Below are 19,449 nucleotides of genomic sequence, written 5' to 3'. Positions count from 1 at the left end.
ATTGCTTTCTTGCTAGTTTGGCCAGGAGGTCCATGCTTACATGACCAAGTCTCCTGTGCCATAGCCAGGAATTTTCTTCCTTTGATACTAAGCACACAGTTTTTGAAAACTTTTTCTCTAAGTCTAGCATAAAGACATTATCTATTCGAGAGGCAGTTAATATTAACTCATTTGTTTTACCCTCGTATATTTTACATCCAGTAGCATCAAATATAACTTTTCTCCCATTGTCACATAGCTGAGCTACGCTGAGTAAGTTATATTTGAGTTCGCTGACTAGGGAGACAGATTCAATAGTAGGATTACCTCCGATGGTTCCTGACCCTACTATCTTACCCTTCTTGTTGTCTCCAAAACTTACACTTCCTCCTCGTTTACGTTCAAACGTGATGAACTAAGTTTCATCACCCGTCATATGCCTTGAGCATGCGCTGTCAATATACCACATCTTTGACTTCTCGGCACATCTCAGGCTTACCTGCATTGTAACTAGTTACTTTTAGGTACCCAATTCTTTTTGGGTCCTTGCTTGTTAGGTGCAACAGGTAAAGCATCATATTTCATTTTATGGCGACATACATGGACAGTATGGCCATTCTTTCCACAGAAGTCACAGCTGACCTTCTGTTTAGGATGTTTCACTGACTTGTCAGCACCCTAGTGCTGAGCGTGCCAGCACACCTTAGTGGTGTGTCCTAACTTCCCACAAAAGTCACACTGGACTTTTCGCTGGGGATTCCATCTCTGCTGAGTACCTTGGTACTGAGTTCTCAGAGGACTGTTTCTTTTATTTGGAACCTTTAGTTGGTTCTGGATAGTTGTGACGTCCTTTCTCAGTTTCTTTGAAACTGACTGGACTTCAGAGACAGACTCATGTATGATCTTCATGTTATCATGCAGAGTTGTATTGTCCTGAAGAAGGAATCTGAGGTCACTCAGTTTGACCTCTTCCACTTCATCACAGCGCCTGCTGAGTGCTCTAACTTTCTTATTACACTTCTTGACAAGTGTGTAGAGATCACTCAGGGTATTAACCATATCGTTTCTGAGCTGGGGAAGAGAAATTACCTCATTTGATTGCTCCTCGTCATCTGATGCGACGGATAGGTCAGCATGCTCAAAGACGCATGGCTCAGCAAGTTCGTCAGCTATGAAGCATATCTTTGCTGACTCGGTGGCCTCAGTTTCTGTGGATGAAGACTCATCACTGTCACTCCATGTAGCCACCATTGCCTTTTTTCCACTCTTCTTGTCTTTCCTCAGTGTGGGGCAGCTTGACTTAATATGGCCGGTTTGATGGCACTCAAAGCATGTAATGGGCTTTGAGCTGTCCTTTTTGTATTTGCTGTCGCTTGAGTCAGCTTTATACTTATCAAACTTTCTGTAAGGCTTCTTAGAGTATTTGTCATTTTTCCTGAATAGCCTTTTCATCTTCCTTGTGAACATAGCCATCTCCTCATCATCAGCTGAGCTCCTGTTAGTGGAGTCAGCTTTCATGACAAGGGATTTCTGCTTCTTGTCTTCAGATTTTTCCTTCACCTCGAAGTTCTTCATAGATATCTCATGGGTCAGCAATGAACCGATGAGTTCGTCATATTTGTAGGTGGTTAAATCCTGAGCTTCCTCAACTGCTGTCTTCTTTGCTTGCCAATCTTTAGGAAGACTCCTGAGTATCTTTTTGACTTGTTCTTCCTCAGTGAAGATTTTTCCAAGTCTCTTGAGCTCATTAATGATGTTGGTGAACCTTGCATTCATGTCTGAAATGCCCTCATCATTGTTCATCTCGAACAGCTCGTACAGTCTCATCTACTGATTCACCTTGGACTCCTTTACTTTATTTGTTCCCTCGTAGGTGACTTCCAGCTTTTTCCAGATCTCTTGTGCCGACTCACAACCTGAGATATTATTATATTCTGCAGCATCGAGCGCACAGTGAAGCATATTGATAGCCGAAGCATGGTTTTGGAGCTTCTTAAGATCATCCTCTGTCCATTTGGCCTCAGCTTTTACAACTGTTTGGCCAGCCACAACTTCGACAGGTACAAATGGGCCTTGGACTATAGATAGCTAGGCACTCATGTTTGTAGCCTGAATGAAATTTTTCATCCTATTCTTCCAGAAGGTATAGTTTGACCCGAAGAATAGGGGAGGCCTAGTAATGGACAGCCCCTCAGGCAGTATCTGAGTTGTTTGGTTTCCAGGGAGAAACCGAGTACTGTTTTTGCCCATGGTAGGGATCAGCTCAAGGTTGTTAGACCTTTTACAGTGAGCTTTTAAGCTCTGATACCACTTGTTGGTCCCTTGTAAGGTTGCAAGTATAGTTCCAAGGGGGGGGTTAGGAACTATTTAAACTTTTTCACAATTAGGGCAGACTCCTTTTTCTAAGGAAAAAGGTTTTAACAGCGGCGCTGAGTAAACAACAAGATACTGGCTTAGTCAACTGGTGACTAGGTCAGTTTCTTAGCTTGAGTCAGGAGATATCACTTAGAGTCTATTCCTGAGCTCAGACGTTTAACGCGCACAACTCAACTTGACCTCTTTACTTGGTCAGTTTTTGGTTATTTTAAGCAAGCAATATAAATAAGGAGTTAAAGGTAAGAAATAATTTACTCAGCAGATTTATCCAGGTTCGGCTTCTTCTAAGCCTACGTCCTATCCCCGGAACACGTTCCGAGATTTCGAATCCTCTACTGAGCTCTTTAAAGGTAGAGCCTCAAACCTTTTACAATCTTAGCAACTGAGTATAATAAGAGTACCTTCCTCTATACCTCTACTCAATCCTAATCTCTCACTGAGTACTATAACCGAGTACTCAGCCTCTCCTTTCTATCTTCTAGAAATGATAAGTGTTTGTCCTATACAAAGATTTGCTAAGACACTTTAGACGATTGAAATAATCACTCTAGACTTTTACACAGATATAAGAATTGTAGTGTAAGATTTGCTTTGCTTCTTTGCTTGCAGAACTTGTGTAGAAATTTGGTCAGCGTAATGGCTTGATCAAGTTCTGTGTAGAATGAAGCTTCTGATGGCACTATTTATAGAGATGTCTGGGCATCGGTCATTTCGAATTTCGAAATAACCGTTGGAGGGAAACGGCTACCTGTCGTTGTCATCCTGACTTGCTCAGAGCTCTCGGCCAATCAGAATTGTGTATCTTCTGTCCTCGATCAGCTCAGCAGATTGTCTCTCCTTTTATGGTAAAGTCAATTGGATAGCATACTGTGTCATCTGAACTTTACCCAAAGTAGAAATACTTTGTCTGGAAGTTTTCATTAGCCAGCTGCTGTCTTGTACGCTTTGTCGAGACTACTCAGCAACTTCATCTTGAAGTTGTTCCCGAAGGTCTTCTAGATCCTTCTCTTGCTGAGTTGCGTTTTGTCCAAAGCGACAACGTTTTAACAAACGCGGGCCGAGTTGTACTGAGTTGTTTGACTTGGGCTTTAACACTTGTATTGGGCTTGGGCCTTTTAATTCTTGTGTCTTATAAACAGTTTTAACTCAACATTGAACAAACACATTAGTAGAATAAATCAAAGCATTTAAACTTAGTGTGTTTAGAATATGTATTTCAATTATACTTAAACAATTTTGTCAAATCAAAATTATGTGTAAAGGTGTTTCAACAAGCAACACATACAGATATATATTGAAGGAGAGTTAGAAATTACTCAGCACGACTTATCCTGGTTCGGCCTCTCCGCCTACGTCCAGTCCCCAGAATCCCTCCGGGCTTTTTAAATCTAATACTGAGCTCTTTAAAGGTAGAGTACAAACCGTTTACAAGGCAGTTGAATATGCAAGAGTACCGTCCTCTATTCGTCTACTCAACTCCACTAAGCGCTACAACCCAGCGCTTAGATTTTCTCTACCACTGAGTACCAAACCGAATACTCAGCACACTCTCTCAATACTATGATTGATACAAGATTGTTCTTTTTCAAGCAAAGAACACTTTAGATGATTACAAAGCAAATCACTCTAGCATTTACATAGGAATAGAAATTTGGTGTAAGATCTCTTTCTTGTATTGATGTGCTTTTTGTATGTATGCTCTTATTCTCTTTTTGTTTTCGCAATCGGCAAAGGATCCAAGAAGTATACTGTTAAGCCCAAAATATACCTAAAATATCATCAATAATTACATCAATATTGCTACGAATTTATGCTATTTATAACTGTTTAGGAAGCTTTTACTCTCGAATATGTTTCTTTCTTGTAAGGTACATAAATATTTGGTAAAATCCAAATAGGAACGAAAAGAGCTCGAAAATAGAAGAAAAACCCTACAAAAGGAGTCGAAGACGACAGAAATTAATAACGCCAAATCGAGGACGCGAACGAAAGCAGAAGAACCAAAAAATGTTCCGTGCCGCGACCGCGACCCCCAAATTCACGGTCGCGACACGCGTTCCCCAGCTTTTCCTTCCTTCGTTTGAAGACCAATTGATGCTCCCCCATTCTCGGTACGAGCAGGATTTTTTAGAGGCATAGTTACACACTTTCGTTTTCGACGAAACGTGATCGTTCGGGTGGATAAAGACGTCCTTTCGCAACGGACACGATCCTTCACAACGGACACGACACTTCAATCAAGACTCTTCAACATCTATAAATAAAGAGTTGATGGAGAGTTGAAGATATGTAGAAAAAAGAGATTAGTATAGAATTTATGCAGAAATTCCGAATCAAGTGATTCAGAAGTTAGATTTCGATTCTGTTCAAAAACAATATGCTGTCCACACATTGTTTATTCAATAATAACAAGTTTAGTAGCGTTTAGACATTGTTCCAGTTTAGTTTTCATTTTGGTAGTAGACCGACCCAGTCTCTATTACGAAGATTCAACGAGAAGATTGAGTAGAGGATCCGCCCCTGAACCTGACAAACTCTAACGAAACCCAAGGAAAGGATTGACAACCCGTTCACTTGCAAGTCGTCGAATGTTTCCATGCTCCATGTTCTCTGTAAACTTGTATCAATTTATATTTCATCTAATAAAGTCCGTTCTATTCGATAGATTTTTATGCAGCACTTATGGTAACCAATCCACTAAAGTGACTGCTGGTGTTTTCATTAAAACGTATTTAATCCAAAATCTTTACAAGGAAACTTTGTTGAACACTTAGGCAAATTATTATCTCGAAAGAGTTTTAATTTGATTAAGGGCAACTATCCCGAAAGGGTTTTGTCATGTTCAAAGCCAATTAATTAGAGGTTCCGTCATTTATTTCATCTTTATAATTCGTACAAAGTTTAAAGTTGTTTTCTTTGCTTAATGCAAACAAATACATTTGTTTACTTTTCTAAAAAGTACTAAAAGTTCCTATCTTGCAAATTCATTCTTAAATCAGAATATTTTCTAACATTTTCATAATCTAATCTAATTCTCATTCTAGCAATTTCAAAACCAAAATCGATTAAACGATTTTTCCATATTATAAACCTAAAAGTAAATTTAACCGATTATAAATAAGTTTTGTTCGAAAAACGTTCCCTGTGGGATCGATATCTTTTATTACTACAAGCGTATACCGTGCACTTGCGGAAATCGCTCAACAAGTTTTTGGCGCCGTTGCCGGGGAACGCCAAAATTTTTGACAAAATTTTAAATTTTTCGTGTTTTATTACGAATCTAGGTTTATTCATACTTATTCAAACTTTTATATTTTAACATTTTCAATTACTAACATATTTATTTTTCAAATTCTGTTTTATAGGTAGTTTCGGTTCGTGTGAAATTTCAAGTTCATGCGCAGTTCTCGAAGTTCAGGCACGTCACCAGATCCTATTGACCCAGAAATTGAAAGAACTCTTAAAAAGAACAAGAAAGAAAAGAAAAACAAAAACAAAACCCCAATAAAAACTAGAATTACCGAGCCAGAAGTTATGGCCACACTTATGGATTACGCTATGCCAGGAGTGGCCGGTGTAACAAACAGTATAGTTAGACCCCAAATTAATGCAAATCAATTTGAAATTAAGCCTGCGTTGCTTAATGTAGATACCCATTTTGTCCGGGGCGATTTCTCCATTTTTCGTTTGTTGAAAAAAAAGAGGAACAAATTTCATCCTTTTAATCAATTTCGTTTAAGACATTTTTGCTTCTTATTTTCGTATCCTTCACACGTTTTGGGAAAAAAAAACGGCTGTTATCATTTGTTTTATCCTTCATCCTAGTTTCTCCATTCTTTGTTTTACCAGTGCCCATATCACCGATACTTGCAAAGAGTTCAAATTTTTATTCAAGGAAAAAAGTACATTGTTTATTCTCTTACCCCTCCTCTTCCTAAAAAAGGGATAATTATATACATGTATAATTCACGCTCTAGTCAATCGGTTAATTATCCGCAATTATTTTATTTATTTAGTGCGTTTTTCTTTCTTTTAGAAAGTATAAAATGTTAAATAACTATTCACGTATTGATTAAAATTCATAACGGTCCTTTTGTTTTTTTCCCCTTTTCTTTTTGACGCATTCGAGTAGATCTTTATCAGGAGGACGCTTAATTTTTATTAATCATCCATTGATCCTTTAGAAAAAATGGGAAATATTCTTAAGATATTAAATTCTTGGCTTTTACTATATTTTTATCGCGGGAGTGCCAAAATAACCCGTTTCTCCTTTTCTTTTACGGGTTTGTTTTTTTTCTTTCTTTCACAATCTCCTTTTCACAAAAAAAAATAAATAAAGAATAAGAGTAGAAAGACACTTAACTAATTATCCAAATTTAAGCTTTGCTAAATAATGAACATACGAACTCAAACAAAAAAAAAAAAGAGAAATTCATATAATCTTTTGATCCACATAGAAAGCCCATACAATAAACAAAGCCACTTCCTACTCCTTTCTAAAAAAACTGATTAGGAAGTCCTAAGACAAAATTTTGTTGACTTAATTAAACCACTAATCTATACCAAAGTCCTAAGATAAAATGGTAGGAGGCTAGAGTTCTTTAGGTTTTATTCCCATTTATATTAAGACAATTACATGGTGGTTGGGCCTTTTCCAATAATATTTGAATCAACCATTAAATGTTGGGCCTAGGGGCTTAAGTTTAGTCCAAATTTAAACATTCAAATTCTTTTAATCATTCTTTGCTAACTCCCCCTCACTCAATGGTGATTCAACTAAATTGTGATTTAATTAAGATAAGTTTTTTTTAGACAGGGCCTGGGTATTTTTATTTTGTTTAAATTCGGACTAGTAAGACTTTTTTTTGTAATTAGACTCCCAATGAATGAGCTCTACTGTTTGTATTAATTAGAATTTGTGTTTCTTTTTTTTTTACTAAGCTCTCAACCATTTAGTTTACTCTTTTACATCAATTAGGATTTATATTCCAATTTAATCTACCATCATTACATAAAGCAAATCCTTTTTCATCAAAATTTCATCCATTCCGCCCGCCCGGACTTCGTTTGGTTTAAAACCGAATCTTCGTGAAAAAAATGTTCTATCGTATTAAACCGTTTGATTTGGGGGGTCAGGCTGATCTATCCTTTTCTTTTTTATGGAAAAAATAAACGACTTGATTTATAGTCCTATGTTATAAGGATACATATCAAACGCGTACAAGCTAACGAAATTAGGGCGAATCAATTCGTACCTCCCATGTCGTAGAAGTATAAAAACGATCAAAAAAAATAAAGCCTAATTAACGCAGAACCGTTCAATTTATACGTTCATATTATAAGGGTCAACAAAAAAATCATAAGTAAACAAAGGTTGAACGAATTAATTCACAGCTCTATGTTATAGAAATGTGAATTAATCGTCAAAAAGCAAACAAAAGGTCGAACGAATCACAGCTCTATGTTATAGAAATGTAGATTAACCGTTAATAAGCAAACAAAGGTCGAACGAATTAATTCACAGCTCTATGTTATAGAAATGTGAATTAACCGTCAATAAACAAACAAAAGGTCAAATGAATTAATTCACAGCTCTATGTTATAGAAATGAGAATTAACCGTCAATAAGTAAACAAAAGTCGAACGAATTAATTCATAGCTTTATGTTATAGAAATATGAATTAACCGTTAATAAGTAAATAGAAACCGAACGGGTTAGTTCATGATTGTTATAGGAATGTGAGTTAACCGTTACCCAGTTATATCAAATTAAACGTGTTAATTCACAGTTCTATGTTATAGAGATGCGGATTGCGCGTTATTCGAGTTAGTGAAATTAAAAGGATACAATTAATGATCCTACATCAAATAAACGCTAAATACCTACGACATTAGTGATGTAACAAAATTATCCGTCTCTATTATATTATAAAAAGTACAAATAAATCGAGGTAAATCAAATAAACTTAACACAAAAATCACATCTTTTAGTACCAATATTTGGGCGGGGTAAGGTGATTAATCAAGTTTTTCTTCCTTACACGTAACTGACAAACGAACCAAAAATCTCTATTTCGCAAACCTCCTTATCCGTAAAAATATACCATTTCCGGTGTCCAATCACGCCGTTATTTTGATTGGTGGCGACTCTAAAAAATAGTTTTAATTAGGGAAAACTATTAACGGAATTTTTTAGCCTCCGGCGCCCGTGCCCGGAAAATCCGGTAGCGACACTTAATATGTTGCAAAATAACGTAACATTTTACGGGTTACCTAACGAAAATCCTAATACCCATTTGACAAATTTCTTAGAAATTTGTGACACTTTTAAAATTACTGATGTAACTGCAGAAGCAATCAAACTTCGCCTTTTTCCTTTTACTTTGAAGGATCGAGCCAAAGAATGGTTAACTTCTATGCCAGCCGCATCAATTGAGACTTGGGAGCAATTAGCCCAAGCATTTTTATCAAAATTTTTTCCTTTAGCAAAAACCGCAAGAGTCATTAAAGAGTTAACATCTTTTTCTCAAAATGATAATGAAACTCTTTATGAGGCTTGGGAACGTTTTAAAGAACTTCAACGTTTATGCCCACACCACCAATTGTCCGCTGAACTTTTAATGCAAACATTTTACAATGGACTAAATCCTACAACTAGAGGTTCATTGGACGCTATGTCTGGAGGGTTATTCATGAAGAAAACATCTGCCCAAGCAAGAGAACTTTTGGAGGAAATGGCAATCAACAGCTGTATGTGGCCCGCGGAACGTGGACACGTACCATTAGCGAAACCATCATCCTCAACAACATCATCAGTTAAAGGTATAGTGAATCTTGATCCAGTAGCGATGTTGCAAGCCCAATTTTCTGCCTTATCGCACAAAATTGATAGGTTTATGGCACCGTGTGATTCTAATGGTAAGCCAATCCAAACAGATGTGGATTACGAAGGTATGAGTGAACTTGAACAGGTAAATTTTGTCCAAGGGCAAAACCAAAATAATAACCCTTACTCTAATACATATAATCCTGGGTGGAGAAATCATCCTAACTTTAACTGGAAAGATAATAATAATGCTAATGCTAATCAAAATCGTACTACCAATTATCAAAATCAATCAAGAGATACGATTAGCACTTTATCTTCTAAAATCGACAAATTTATTGATGCTATGAGCGGAAAAATAAGTAATCATGACGATGGTTTTAAACGGATCGAGAATAAATTCGATCAGCTTATTAAAAACCAATCATCTAGCATCCATAATTTGGAGATTCAAATTGGACAACTCGCTAAATCAATTCCATCCCGCAAAGAGGGAAGTCTTCCAAGCCATACGGAAGAAAATCCGAAAGAGCATGTTAAGGCTATCACTCTTCGTTCAGGGAAAAATTACTTAGGCCCGGAAATGCCCGGAAATTTGACCTTACCTGGAACTGATTTACCAAAGCCCAAAGAAGATACTTTGAAACAAAAAGATGCACCAATTGACTCTAGTACAAAAACTTTTGTACCCAAACCACCTTTTCCACACAAAGTCCGCAATAAGGACTATGATAAACAACTTTTAACATTTTTAGACAAACTTAAGAATTTGCATATTAATTTAATGTTTATGGATGCGATTACACAAATTCCCAATTATGGTAAATTCCTCAAAGATTTAATTTCAAAGAAAATCAGTTGGGAAGGAATTTCATCCATTTCACTAACTGAAGATTGCAGTTCGATTATCTCAAGTAATTTGCCCACAAAACTCAAGGATCCCGAATGTTTTACCATTCCGTGTAAATTTGGAGATATTGAATTTCCCAGTTGTCTCTGTGATTTAGGAGCAAGCATTAACTTGATACCATTATCTATTTTTAATAAGTTAGGCTTAGAAGAAGACATCAAACGTACCAATATGGTTTTGCAATTAGCGAATCAAACCACTAAAAGACCATACGGTATAATTGAGGATGTTTTAGTTAAAGTTGACAAATTTATTTTTCCTACCGATTTCGTTATTTTAGATTTTGCTTATGACGTAAATTGTCCGTTAATCTTTGGTAGACCGTTCATGAACACGGGACGTGCTCTAGTTGATGTGTCGGAAGGGAAAGTAGTTTTAAGAATAGGCGATGATAAGATTGAGTTTGATATGAATCAAGCGATGAAATATCCTATGGAGGATTTCGCTTGTATGAAACTTGATTTAATTGAAGAATGTGTAAATGACATTGTTCAAAAAGAAGAAATAATAGAACCTATAATGAGTGAGGAACTAGAAGATAAGGACCCAGAACCTTTGATTCGAGAAGATGGACCAGTTCCGCCTTCAATTATAGTTCCACCTAAATTAGAACTTAAAGAATTACCAAGTCATTTGAGGTACGCTTTCTTAGGCGAAGGCGATTCTCTACCTATTATTATCTCTAACAAATTATTCACAAGTCCAAGAAGAGAAATTGAAAGAAGTTATTAGAAATATGATAGAAAGTATGGGTTGGCAAATTTCAGACTTAAAAGGTATTAATCCGAGCATTGTAATGCACAGAATTCACTTAGAAGAAGATAAGCCACCTAAAGCGGATAGGCAAAGACGCCTAAATCCGAATATGAAGGAAGTAGTCAAAAATGAGATTACTAAACTTCTGGACAATGGAATCATCTACCCTATCTCGGATAGTGAATGGGTTAGTCCGATCCATTGTGTACCTAAAAAGGGAGGCATAACAGTTGTAAGGTATTGAAGAAGGTGAATTAATACCTACACGAACCACCACTGGTTGGAGGGTTTGTATAGATTATCGAAATTTAAATAAAGCAACTAGGAAAGACCACTTTCCTCTTCCTTTCATTGATCAAATGATCGAAAGGATAGCTGGTCACGCTTTCTACTGTTTTCTAGATGGTTACTCCGGATTCTTTCAAATATACATTTACCCGGATGACCAAGATAAAACAACCTTCACATGTCCTTACGGAACATTTGCATATAGGAGAATGCCCTTTGGTCTATGTAACGCACCTGCAACATTTCAACGTTGTATGACTGCAATTTTTAATGATTTCATTGAAGATATCATGGAAGTTTTTATGGACGATTTTTCAGTTTATGGAGATTCTTTTGATTCGTGCCTAGAAAACTTGGATAAAGTTTTGTCTAGGTGTGAAGAAACAAATTTGGTATTAAACTGGGAAAAATGTCATTTCATGGTTGACGAAGGAATTGTTTTAGGTCACAAAATATCTGAAAAAGGATTAGAAGTAGATAGAGCAAAAACCTCAGTAATAGAGAAACTACCCCCTCCAACTACTGTTAAGGGAGTAAGATCATTTTTAGGACATGCCGGTTTTTACAGAAGATTTATTAAGAATTTTTCTGTAATTTCCAAACCACTCACTGATCTACTCATGAAAGATTCTACCTTTGATTTTAATGAAGATTGCGTTAAAGCTTTCGAAACATTAAAAACAGCTTTAGTCAGTGCACCTGTTATTGCTAAACCCGATTGGGATTTACCATTTGAAATTATGTGTGATGCAAGCGACTTAGCTGTCGGATGTGTTTTAGGACAAAGGAAGGATAAGAAACTTCATGTCATTTATTATGCAAGTCACACACTTTCTGGTGCACAATTAAACTACACCACAACTGAGAAAGAAATGTTAGCTGTAGTTTTTGCATGTGATAAGTTTAGGTCATACTTGTTAGGTTCGAAAGTTATTATTTACACTGATCATGCAGCATTAAAATATTTATTTGCTAAAAAGGATGCAAAACCACGTCTAATTAGATGGGTTTTATTGTTACAAGAATTTGATATAGAAATAAAAGACAAAAAGGGAGTAGAAAACCTTGTCGCCGATCATCTATCGAGACTTGAAGATGAGAACGGTCCCATAGGTGAAACTAACGATATACAAGATGATTTCCCTGATGAACATCTCTATCAAATGAAAAGCGTCATGTCACCATGGTATGCAGATATTGCTAATTATCTTGCAGCCAATATTGTTCCGGAAGGATTAAATTTCCAACAAAAGAAGAAATTTTTCTTCGACATTAAACAGTACTTTTGGGAAGATCCTTTTTTGTTCAAAACTTGTGGTGACGGGATAATTAGGAGATGCGTTGGTGAAAATGAATATGAATCCATAATGTCGGAATGCCATTCTAGCTCTTATGGAGGACATAATGGAGCTACCAAAACAGCAGCTAGAATATTTGAATGTGGTTTCTTTTGGCCTACGATGTTTAAAGACGTCCGTTCATTTATTACTCGTTGTGATAAGTGCCAAAGAACAGGAAATCTAGGAAGGAAAGATGAGATGCCCCTCACAACCATATTAGAAGTTGAAGTCTTCGATATGTGGGGAATAGATTTCATGGGACCTTTTCCCCCTTCTTTTGGTAAAACTTACATATTAGTTGCCGTTGATTATGTTTCAAAGTGGGTTGAAGCAATTGCAACCCCGACGAGCGATTCTAAAGTTGTCGTTAATTTTCTTGACGATATATTTTGTAGATTTGGTTGTCCAAGAGTCATCGTTAGTGATGGTGGTGCTCATTTTATAAACCAAAGTTTTGAAACGCTTATGAAAAAATATGGAGTACGCCACCGTGTATCAACGCCATACCATCCTCAGTCAAATGGTCAGGCGGAGATATCAAATAGAGAACTCAAATGGATTCTAGAGAAAACAGTTTCATCCTCAAGAAAAGATTGGTCTTGTAAACTAAATAATGCATTATGGGCATACCGTACTGCATTTAAAACACCAATAGGAATGACTCCATACCGCTTAGTGTATGGAAAGGCATGTCATTTGCCTGTCGAATTAGAACATAAAGCCTATTGGGCTATTAGGGAACTTAACTTTGATTTACGACAAGCAGGTAAGAAACGTTTGCTCGACTTAAATGAGTTAGATGAGTTACGCCATCTATCTTATGAAAATGCAAAGATTTATAAAGAAAAAGTGAAAAAATGGCACGATGCCAAAATTAAAGTCAAACACTTTAATGTTGGGGATAAAGTGCTGTTATTTAATTCACGACTTTGTTTATTTCTAGGAAAACTTAATTCCAGATGGATAGGACCATATTTAGTCGTCAAAACATTCGATTATGGTTCTCTAGAACTGGAAGGTTCTAACGGAATTCGTTTCAAAGTTAATGGTAATCGATGTAAAATCTATTACGAAAATATTTCACAAATAGAAATTCCGTTCGTAACAAGATTTTCTGACGTATAAATCACTCAGTTTTTCGATCACAGTTTATTTTGTTTTCTTTTTATATTTTTGTTCATTTTATTTTATTTTTATTTTTATTTTATTTTATTTTATTTTATTTTACTTCCACATGCCATTTTTGTGATTAGATGCCTTTATGTTATGATTTATATGCATAAAATATGTTTATTTCATGATTTTAGAATTAATTTTAGGAAATTAGAGTGAAATTGAAGTTTCAGGCAATTCTCTGCCGAGAATTCTATTTTTCAGACTTGTCCAAATAGGTTAGATTTTCTCTGAACTTACCGAGAATTATAAATTCTCTACCGTGAATCAGGACATGGCTTATGACGCCTGATTTCATCAGCGTGTCGCGACCGCGAATTCGGAATTCTCGATCGCGACACGCGAAATTCCTGCACACTCAGGTCTTAATCAACCTAAACCTTTCGACAAACCTATTGACAACTGAAAAATTAAGTTTCTTCATTCCCGAAAGGTGTCATTTTATACCTTTTCATGATTAAAACAACACCTCTTTTCATCTAAAACTCTTATAAATTAGTCCTAGAGGATGCAAATTCTGTTACAATTCTTTTCATCTTTATCAGACCTCTGATTTCTTCAAAACACCATTTTTTTATTTAGTACCAGAAACTTTGTTTCCTTCAAACCAACACCATGCCTACCAAATACAAAACTTCAAGGCACAATGCTGCCTCAAGCAATAAACGCCCAGACTTATCCAAGCGATATGGGGCGCCTTTTCCTATCTTCAATTACGATGAAGGTAGGCGTTATTGGAATCACCGTTACAAATTCTTCACCGGAATGTTGTATATGGATGAATTTCTTAACAGCCAATTAGGCATTACTGATGACATGAGCCGCTATATGGAACGCCTAAGGTAGACAAAATTCTCCCAAATGCGATTTCCAATAATAGGCGACTGGATACTCGAATTCTTCTGTACCGTGCGTTTCACTAATAAACGACGAGTACGTCTCAGTTTTCGTCGAGAAGGCGAAATCTTTACTTTCGGCTATCCCGAGTTGCATGCTTGGTTTGGTTTTCCCCCGAGGGATATAATCAAATGTCATCCTGGACGAGACATGACATCCTCGGACATTTAGAGAATGCTCACTGGATTCTGGCGATTCAATTCAAAACTCGCCTATAATCACTCTTTTCGCTCCAACTCCATGCTGTATCTGCACAAATTCCCGTGTCATAGTTTATTAGGTCGCACATTCAGTAGTGTGGTCCGTGACACAGATCTTTATGTCCTTGGAGATATATTCCAGGGAAATGCAGTAGATTCTTCAAAGATTCTGATGGAGGGTCTAGTCGCCGCTTCTCGATCCAAGGATAAGAAGATTGGGTTCGGCAATATAATCTGTGGAATAATTCTTGGTACAAAGGGTACCATTGATGTTCCCTGGAGTGATGATGAATTCTTCCCGACAATTGACTATGAATTTCTCGAGCACGAAGGACTTATAAAATGTGTCTTTCGAGCAGGGCCTCACTTTCTGTCTGCACCGGAACGTGAAACTTTCGTGCAGTTTCAAATTGATCGTATTAAGGCCAGAAATATCCCACTTGATAGGGATGAGTATATAGAATAGTTAGGTTTATAGTTATTTTTCTTTTTGTAAATATTTGTGTTTTTGTATTATTTGGTTTTTATAATTTTTGTTTTATTCAATAAAGTTCTATTTTATTTTAGTTCATTTATTAATTTTACAAAGGTTAGATTATGTTTTCCATTTCCTATATAATCATGATTAAATCTATATAAAATCTATAATATTGAACAATCATGGTTTTCTTAATTAAAACATATATCCACACCAAATCCAATTTTCACAAACTTCATTCATTTAGTTTAAAACATTAATTCATTCAATTGATTAAATTCATATTATTAATATATATTTATATGCACTTATTATTCACTTAATATGATTCTCTTAACTTATATGCATCAATGACATTTAAGTTTCATTAATTATTCATAAACCAATTTATTACACTTTAATTCAATTTATTAAGGTTAAACCTTTGGTTTTTCTTGCAATTAATGTCATTTATTTCAGTTTTTAAGTGCAGGGACACTTTATATTAAGTTCAGGAACCAAATCATCAACAAAATTGCACAAACCATGTCAACAGGCACCCAAATAGGCCATTTTGACCAATTCTCTACCGAGAATTAATAATTCTCGGTATGAGCAGCAACTATGGACGAATTTCAGGGGCAAAATTCCCTGAAAATCGCGTGCCGCGGCTGCGGCTTTGCTATTTGCGGTCGTGACACGCGTGATTTATGCCCTTTTGATTCCGATTTTGCCAATATTTTTGCCTATTCCTATTCCTATTCTACCTATACATTCACCTAATCACCCTATATAAACCTACCCCTTACACAAACCTCACATCACCTCTATTTTTACCCAATCCCTTACTCCAGACTCTTCCCCAAAAACCTACTTTTACTCTTCCCAATTTATTCACTCCAATTTCTATCCTCTTTTCTATTTCAATCACTTCCAATTCAAACCCCCAAACTCATCTTCAAGCTTTACTCTTTCTCTCAATTCCTTTTTCTTCTTCTTCTTCTTCTCAAACCCTAAAACACACTAAATACCATCACCATGGTTAGGACTAAGCGTGTTGGTAACAAGCCCGCTGTTACGGAAGCTAATCGCCTTCGGGTTCAATGTGGCGCTTATTTCGACATCGCTTCGGAGGAGGAAGCCGTTCGTTTCAAACATTTTTCACAAGCCGACCGCCAATTTGTGGATATGCACTTCTTAGACTTCCATTCGATAAGAACATTGAATTTCTCTACTCGAATTGATGCTTTTATTGAGGCATTGGGTTGGCAAGAATTCGTTAATATGCGTTTTCCGCGTATTAATGAATATGTGGTGGAATTTTTGGTCACTTTGACCATGAACAAGAAGAAAACCTCAATCTCTTTTAGGAATAATGGTATCACATACACCATTGATTATGATGCAATGGGAAATATGTTTGGTTTCCCTACTTCTAATTTTTATGATAAGCCTAAAGATTTTGATAATGATGCGGTTTGGCAAACTCTTTCGGACCAAGACTATTTTAATTCCAAGAACACTTCAAGCAAGTTGATTAAGGACAATTGTGTGTCTTTCTTTCACAAATTTTTGAGTTTCTCCTTGTTTGGTCGTGTGGAGAGTTCCAAGGTTCAGGTTCGGGATTTATATGTTTTGGATAGCTTGTTTAAAGGTTTGAGGATTGATAGCATTGGCATGATGTTCGATAATTTGTTCCGTGCTTCGAGGGCTACTACCATTCAAATCCCTCTTTGTAATTTTATCACCGCTATTGTGTTGGGAGCTCGGGGTGAATTGGCTGATTTTGACATGTCCACCTACCGTGGGTACATTCCACTTTTGGACATCTCGGCTCTTGAGTGGGCTCATTTATTGCTACCACAAGGTCCCCCCGTCTTTATTTCGTATGTCTCCCGTATTGCCCACCTTCGTGGCACTATGGGTGGTGGCGCTTCAAGTTCTCAATTTGCAGGTACCGAAGGCGGCGGAGAGGCGGTAGGAGAGGAAGATGAACCTCAGGCTCAACCACAACCCCAAGCACCTCAAGCGGATGATCCGGTGGATTTGCGAAGAATTTTGGACCAAATCAATTCCAACAATCGTCAAATGAACTTAAGAATTGATGATTTGGTAGAAAATAATATGGTGATGAATGACAACCTCAACCTTTTGAGGCGTGAGCATAGATCGACTAGGCATCGGATGCTTTCCTTTTTCCGACGCCGAAATGTGGAGACTTCACCTACACCTCCGGATTCCTGGCCTCAAGCATAGGTTGTTTTCCTTTCATTTTATTTTTATCTTGTTATATTGTGGTACAATTTTAATTTTCCTATGTTTAGTACAATTTTCCATTTTTAATTTTATGTTGAATGTTTAATTTGCTACAATTTCTATCTTTGTTTCGTATGCCTTATTTCGTATTTATTTTTTATGTTTTCTCCCTTATTTTTGCACCAATGAGGACACGGTCCAATTTAAGTGTGGGAGGAGATATACATATATCAATTTCTATACGTATACGAATAAATGCTACGAAAATATCATTTTGCAAAACAAATAAATGCAACGAATAAATTTTATACAAATGCAACAAAATTTTATACAAATGCAACACATTTTTCATATGTTCATAAATTAACCATAAGTTAATATGATTATTTGTTTAGGTTATCATTATTGTTAGAAATAATATTTCTATACGGGTAATATTTTTCAAATTTTTCACAAACCTCCGATACGATTTTAAGTAAAATTGTCTCGAGTGAATGTATTTAAGTAATAAATTCTTTATTTTCAATCTCTATTTTATATCATGCAATTCATGATTCAATAAATCTTATTTTAAATTTTCAATTAGGTTTATAGGCATTAAATTGAACTAACAATTTTAGCTCGGTTTGATTTCATCTTACATTAACACTAATTGAAGTTTTTAAGGAAACTTTAGCCATAATACATGTTGAATTTTAAGTCAATATAGGATGAATGTGCTATCTTTCTTTTTTCCAAGTTACAATTTCATGTTTCATATTAATTAATCAATTAGTTGAATTCTTAACTTTTGGCCACGATTGAGACCAACCTTATCACAATTGAGGTATGAAAGGGAAGGATAATTAAGTACCGTTTACTTTTGGCTACGGTTGCGACCACCCTTATCACAATCGAGGTATGGAAGGAACGTTTAAAGCAAAAATTAAAGCGTGTATAAGTTTAAAGTAACGATTGCGTCCACCCATGGCATGGTCGATACCTCTTAAGCAAACACAAAGGAATAAAATAAAATGCGTATAAAGTTACGATCAAGACCACCCTTATCTCGGGCGTAACTAAGCAATAATTAACTCAAGTACTTATTTAAATTTAATATATTTCATATATTAGTTTAGGTTTGGGAAAATAAATTTTGTGCTTTGAAATGCCTTGAGACGAAAGACTCAATAACATGCGTGCTTATATCGTCCCGAATGCTTCAATTCAAAATTGAAAATACAAGACGAATGATATATCATATATTATACTCAATTAGTTTAATATTTTGCGTATAAATTTGCCATGCGAAGTTAGTTTTTTCGGCTTAACTAATTCAAAAGGTAATACAGAGATATATGTTTTATTTTCATAAAGAGATTAGTTAAAGAATAAATTCAGTGAAATTTTGCTCGGGACTAGCAAAAGATTAAGTGTGGGGATTTGTTAAGCCCAAAATATACCTAAAATATCATCAATAATTACATCAATATTGCTACGAATTTATGCTATTTATAACTGTTTAGGAAGCTTTTACTCTCGAATATGTTTCTTTCTTGTAAGGTACATAAATATTTGGTAAAATCCAAATAGGAACGAAAAGAGCTCGAAAACAGAAGAAAAATCCTACAAAAGGAGTCGAAGACGACAGAAATTAATAACGCCAAATCGAGGACGCGAACGAAAGCAGAAGAACCAAAATATGTTCCGTGCCGCGACTGCGGCCCCCAAATTCACGGTCGCGACACGCGTTCCCTAGCTTTTCCTTCCTTCGTTTGAAGACCAATTGATGCTCCCCCATTCTCGGTAGAGAATTTAATATTCTCGGTACGAGCAGGAGTTTTTAGAGGCATAGTTACACACTTTCGTTTTCAACGAAACGCGATCGTTCGGGTGGATAAAGACGTCCTTTCGCAACGGACACGATCCTTCACAACGGACACGACACTTCAATCAAGACTCTTCAACATCTATAAATAAAGAGTTGATGGAGAGTTGAAGATATGTAGAAA

General features: G+C 36.1%; 1 non-coding gene across 1 annotated transcript; it reads right to left on the bottom strand.

The window, feature by feature from the left end:
- Nucleotides 1–8,852: 8,852 nt before the first annotated feature.
- LOC136201591 (small nucleolar RNA R71) lies at nucleotides 8,853–8,959 on the bottom strand. The gene has a single exon (XR_010673939.1). It is a non-coding gene; the product is annotated as a small nucleolar RNA R71 (small nucleolar RNA).
- Between the last annotated feature and the right edge of the window lie 10,490 nt (nucleotides 8,960–19,449).

Source organism: Euphorbia lathyris, chromosome 7 (assembly GCF_963576675.1).
Source record: "Euphorbia lathyris chromosome 7, ddEupLath1.1, whole genome shotgun sequence".
NCBI classification, from domain to species: Eukaryota; Viridiplantae; Streptophyta; class Magnoliopsida; order Malpighiales; family Euphorbiaceae; genus Euphorbia; species Euphorbia lathyris.
This window is presented reverse-complemented; position numbering and strand designations above follow the sequence as displayed.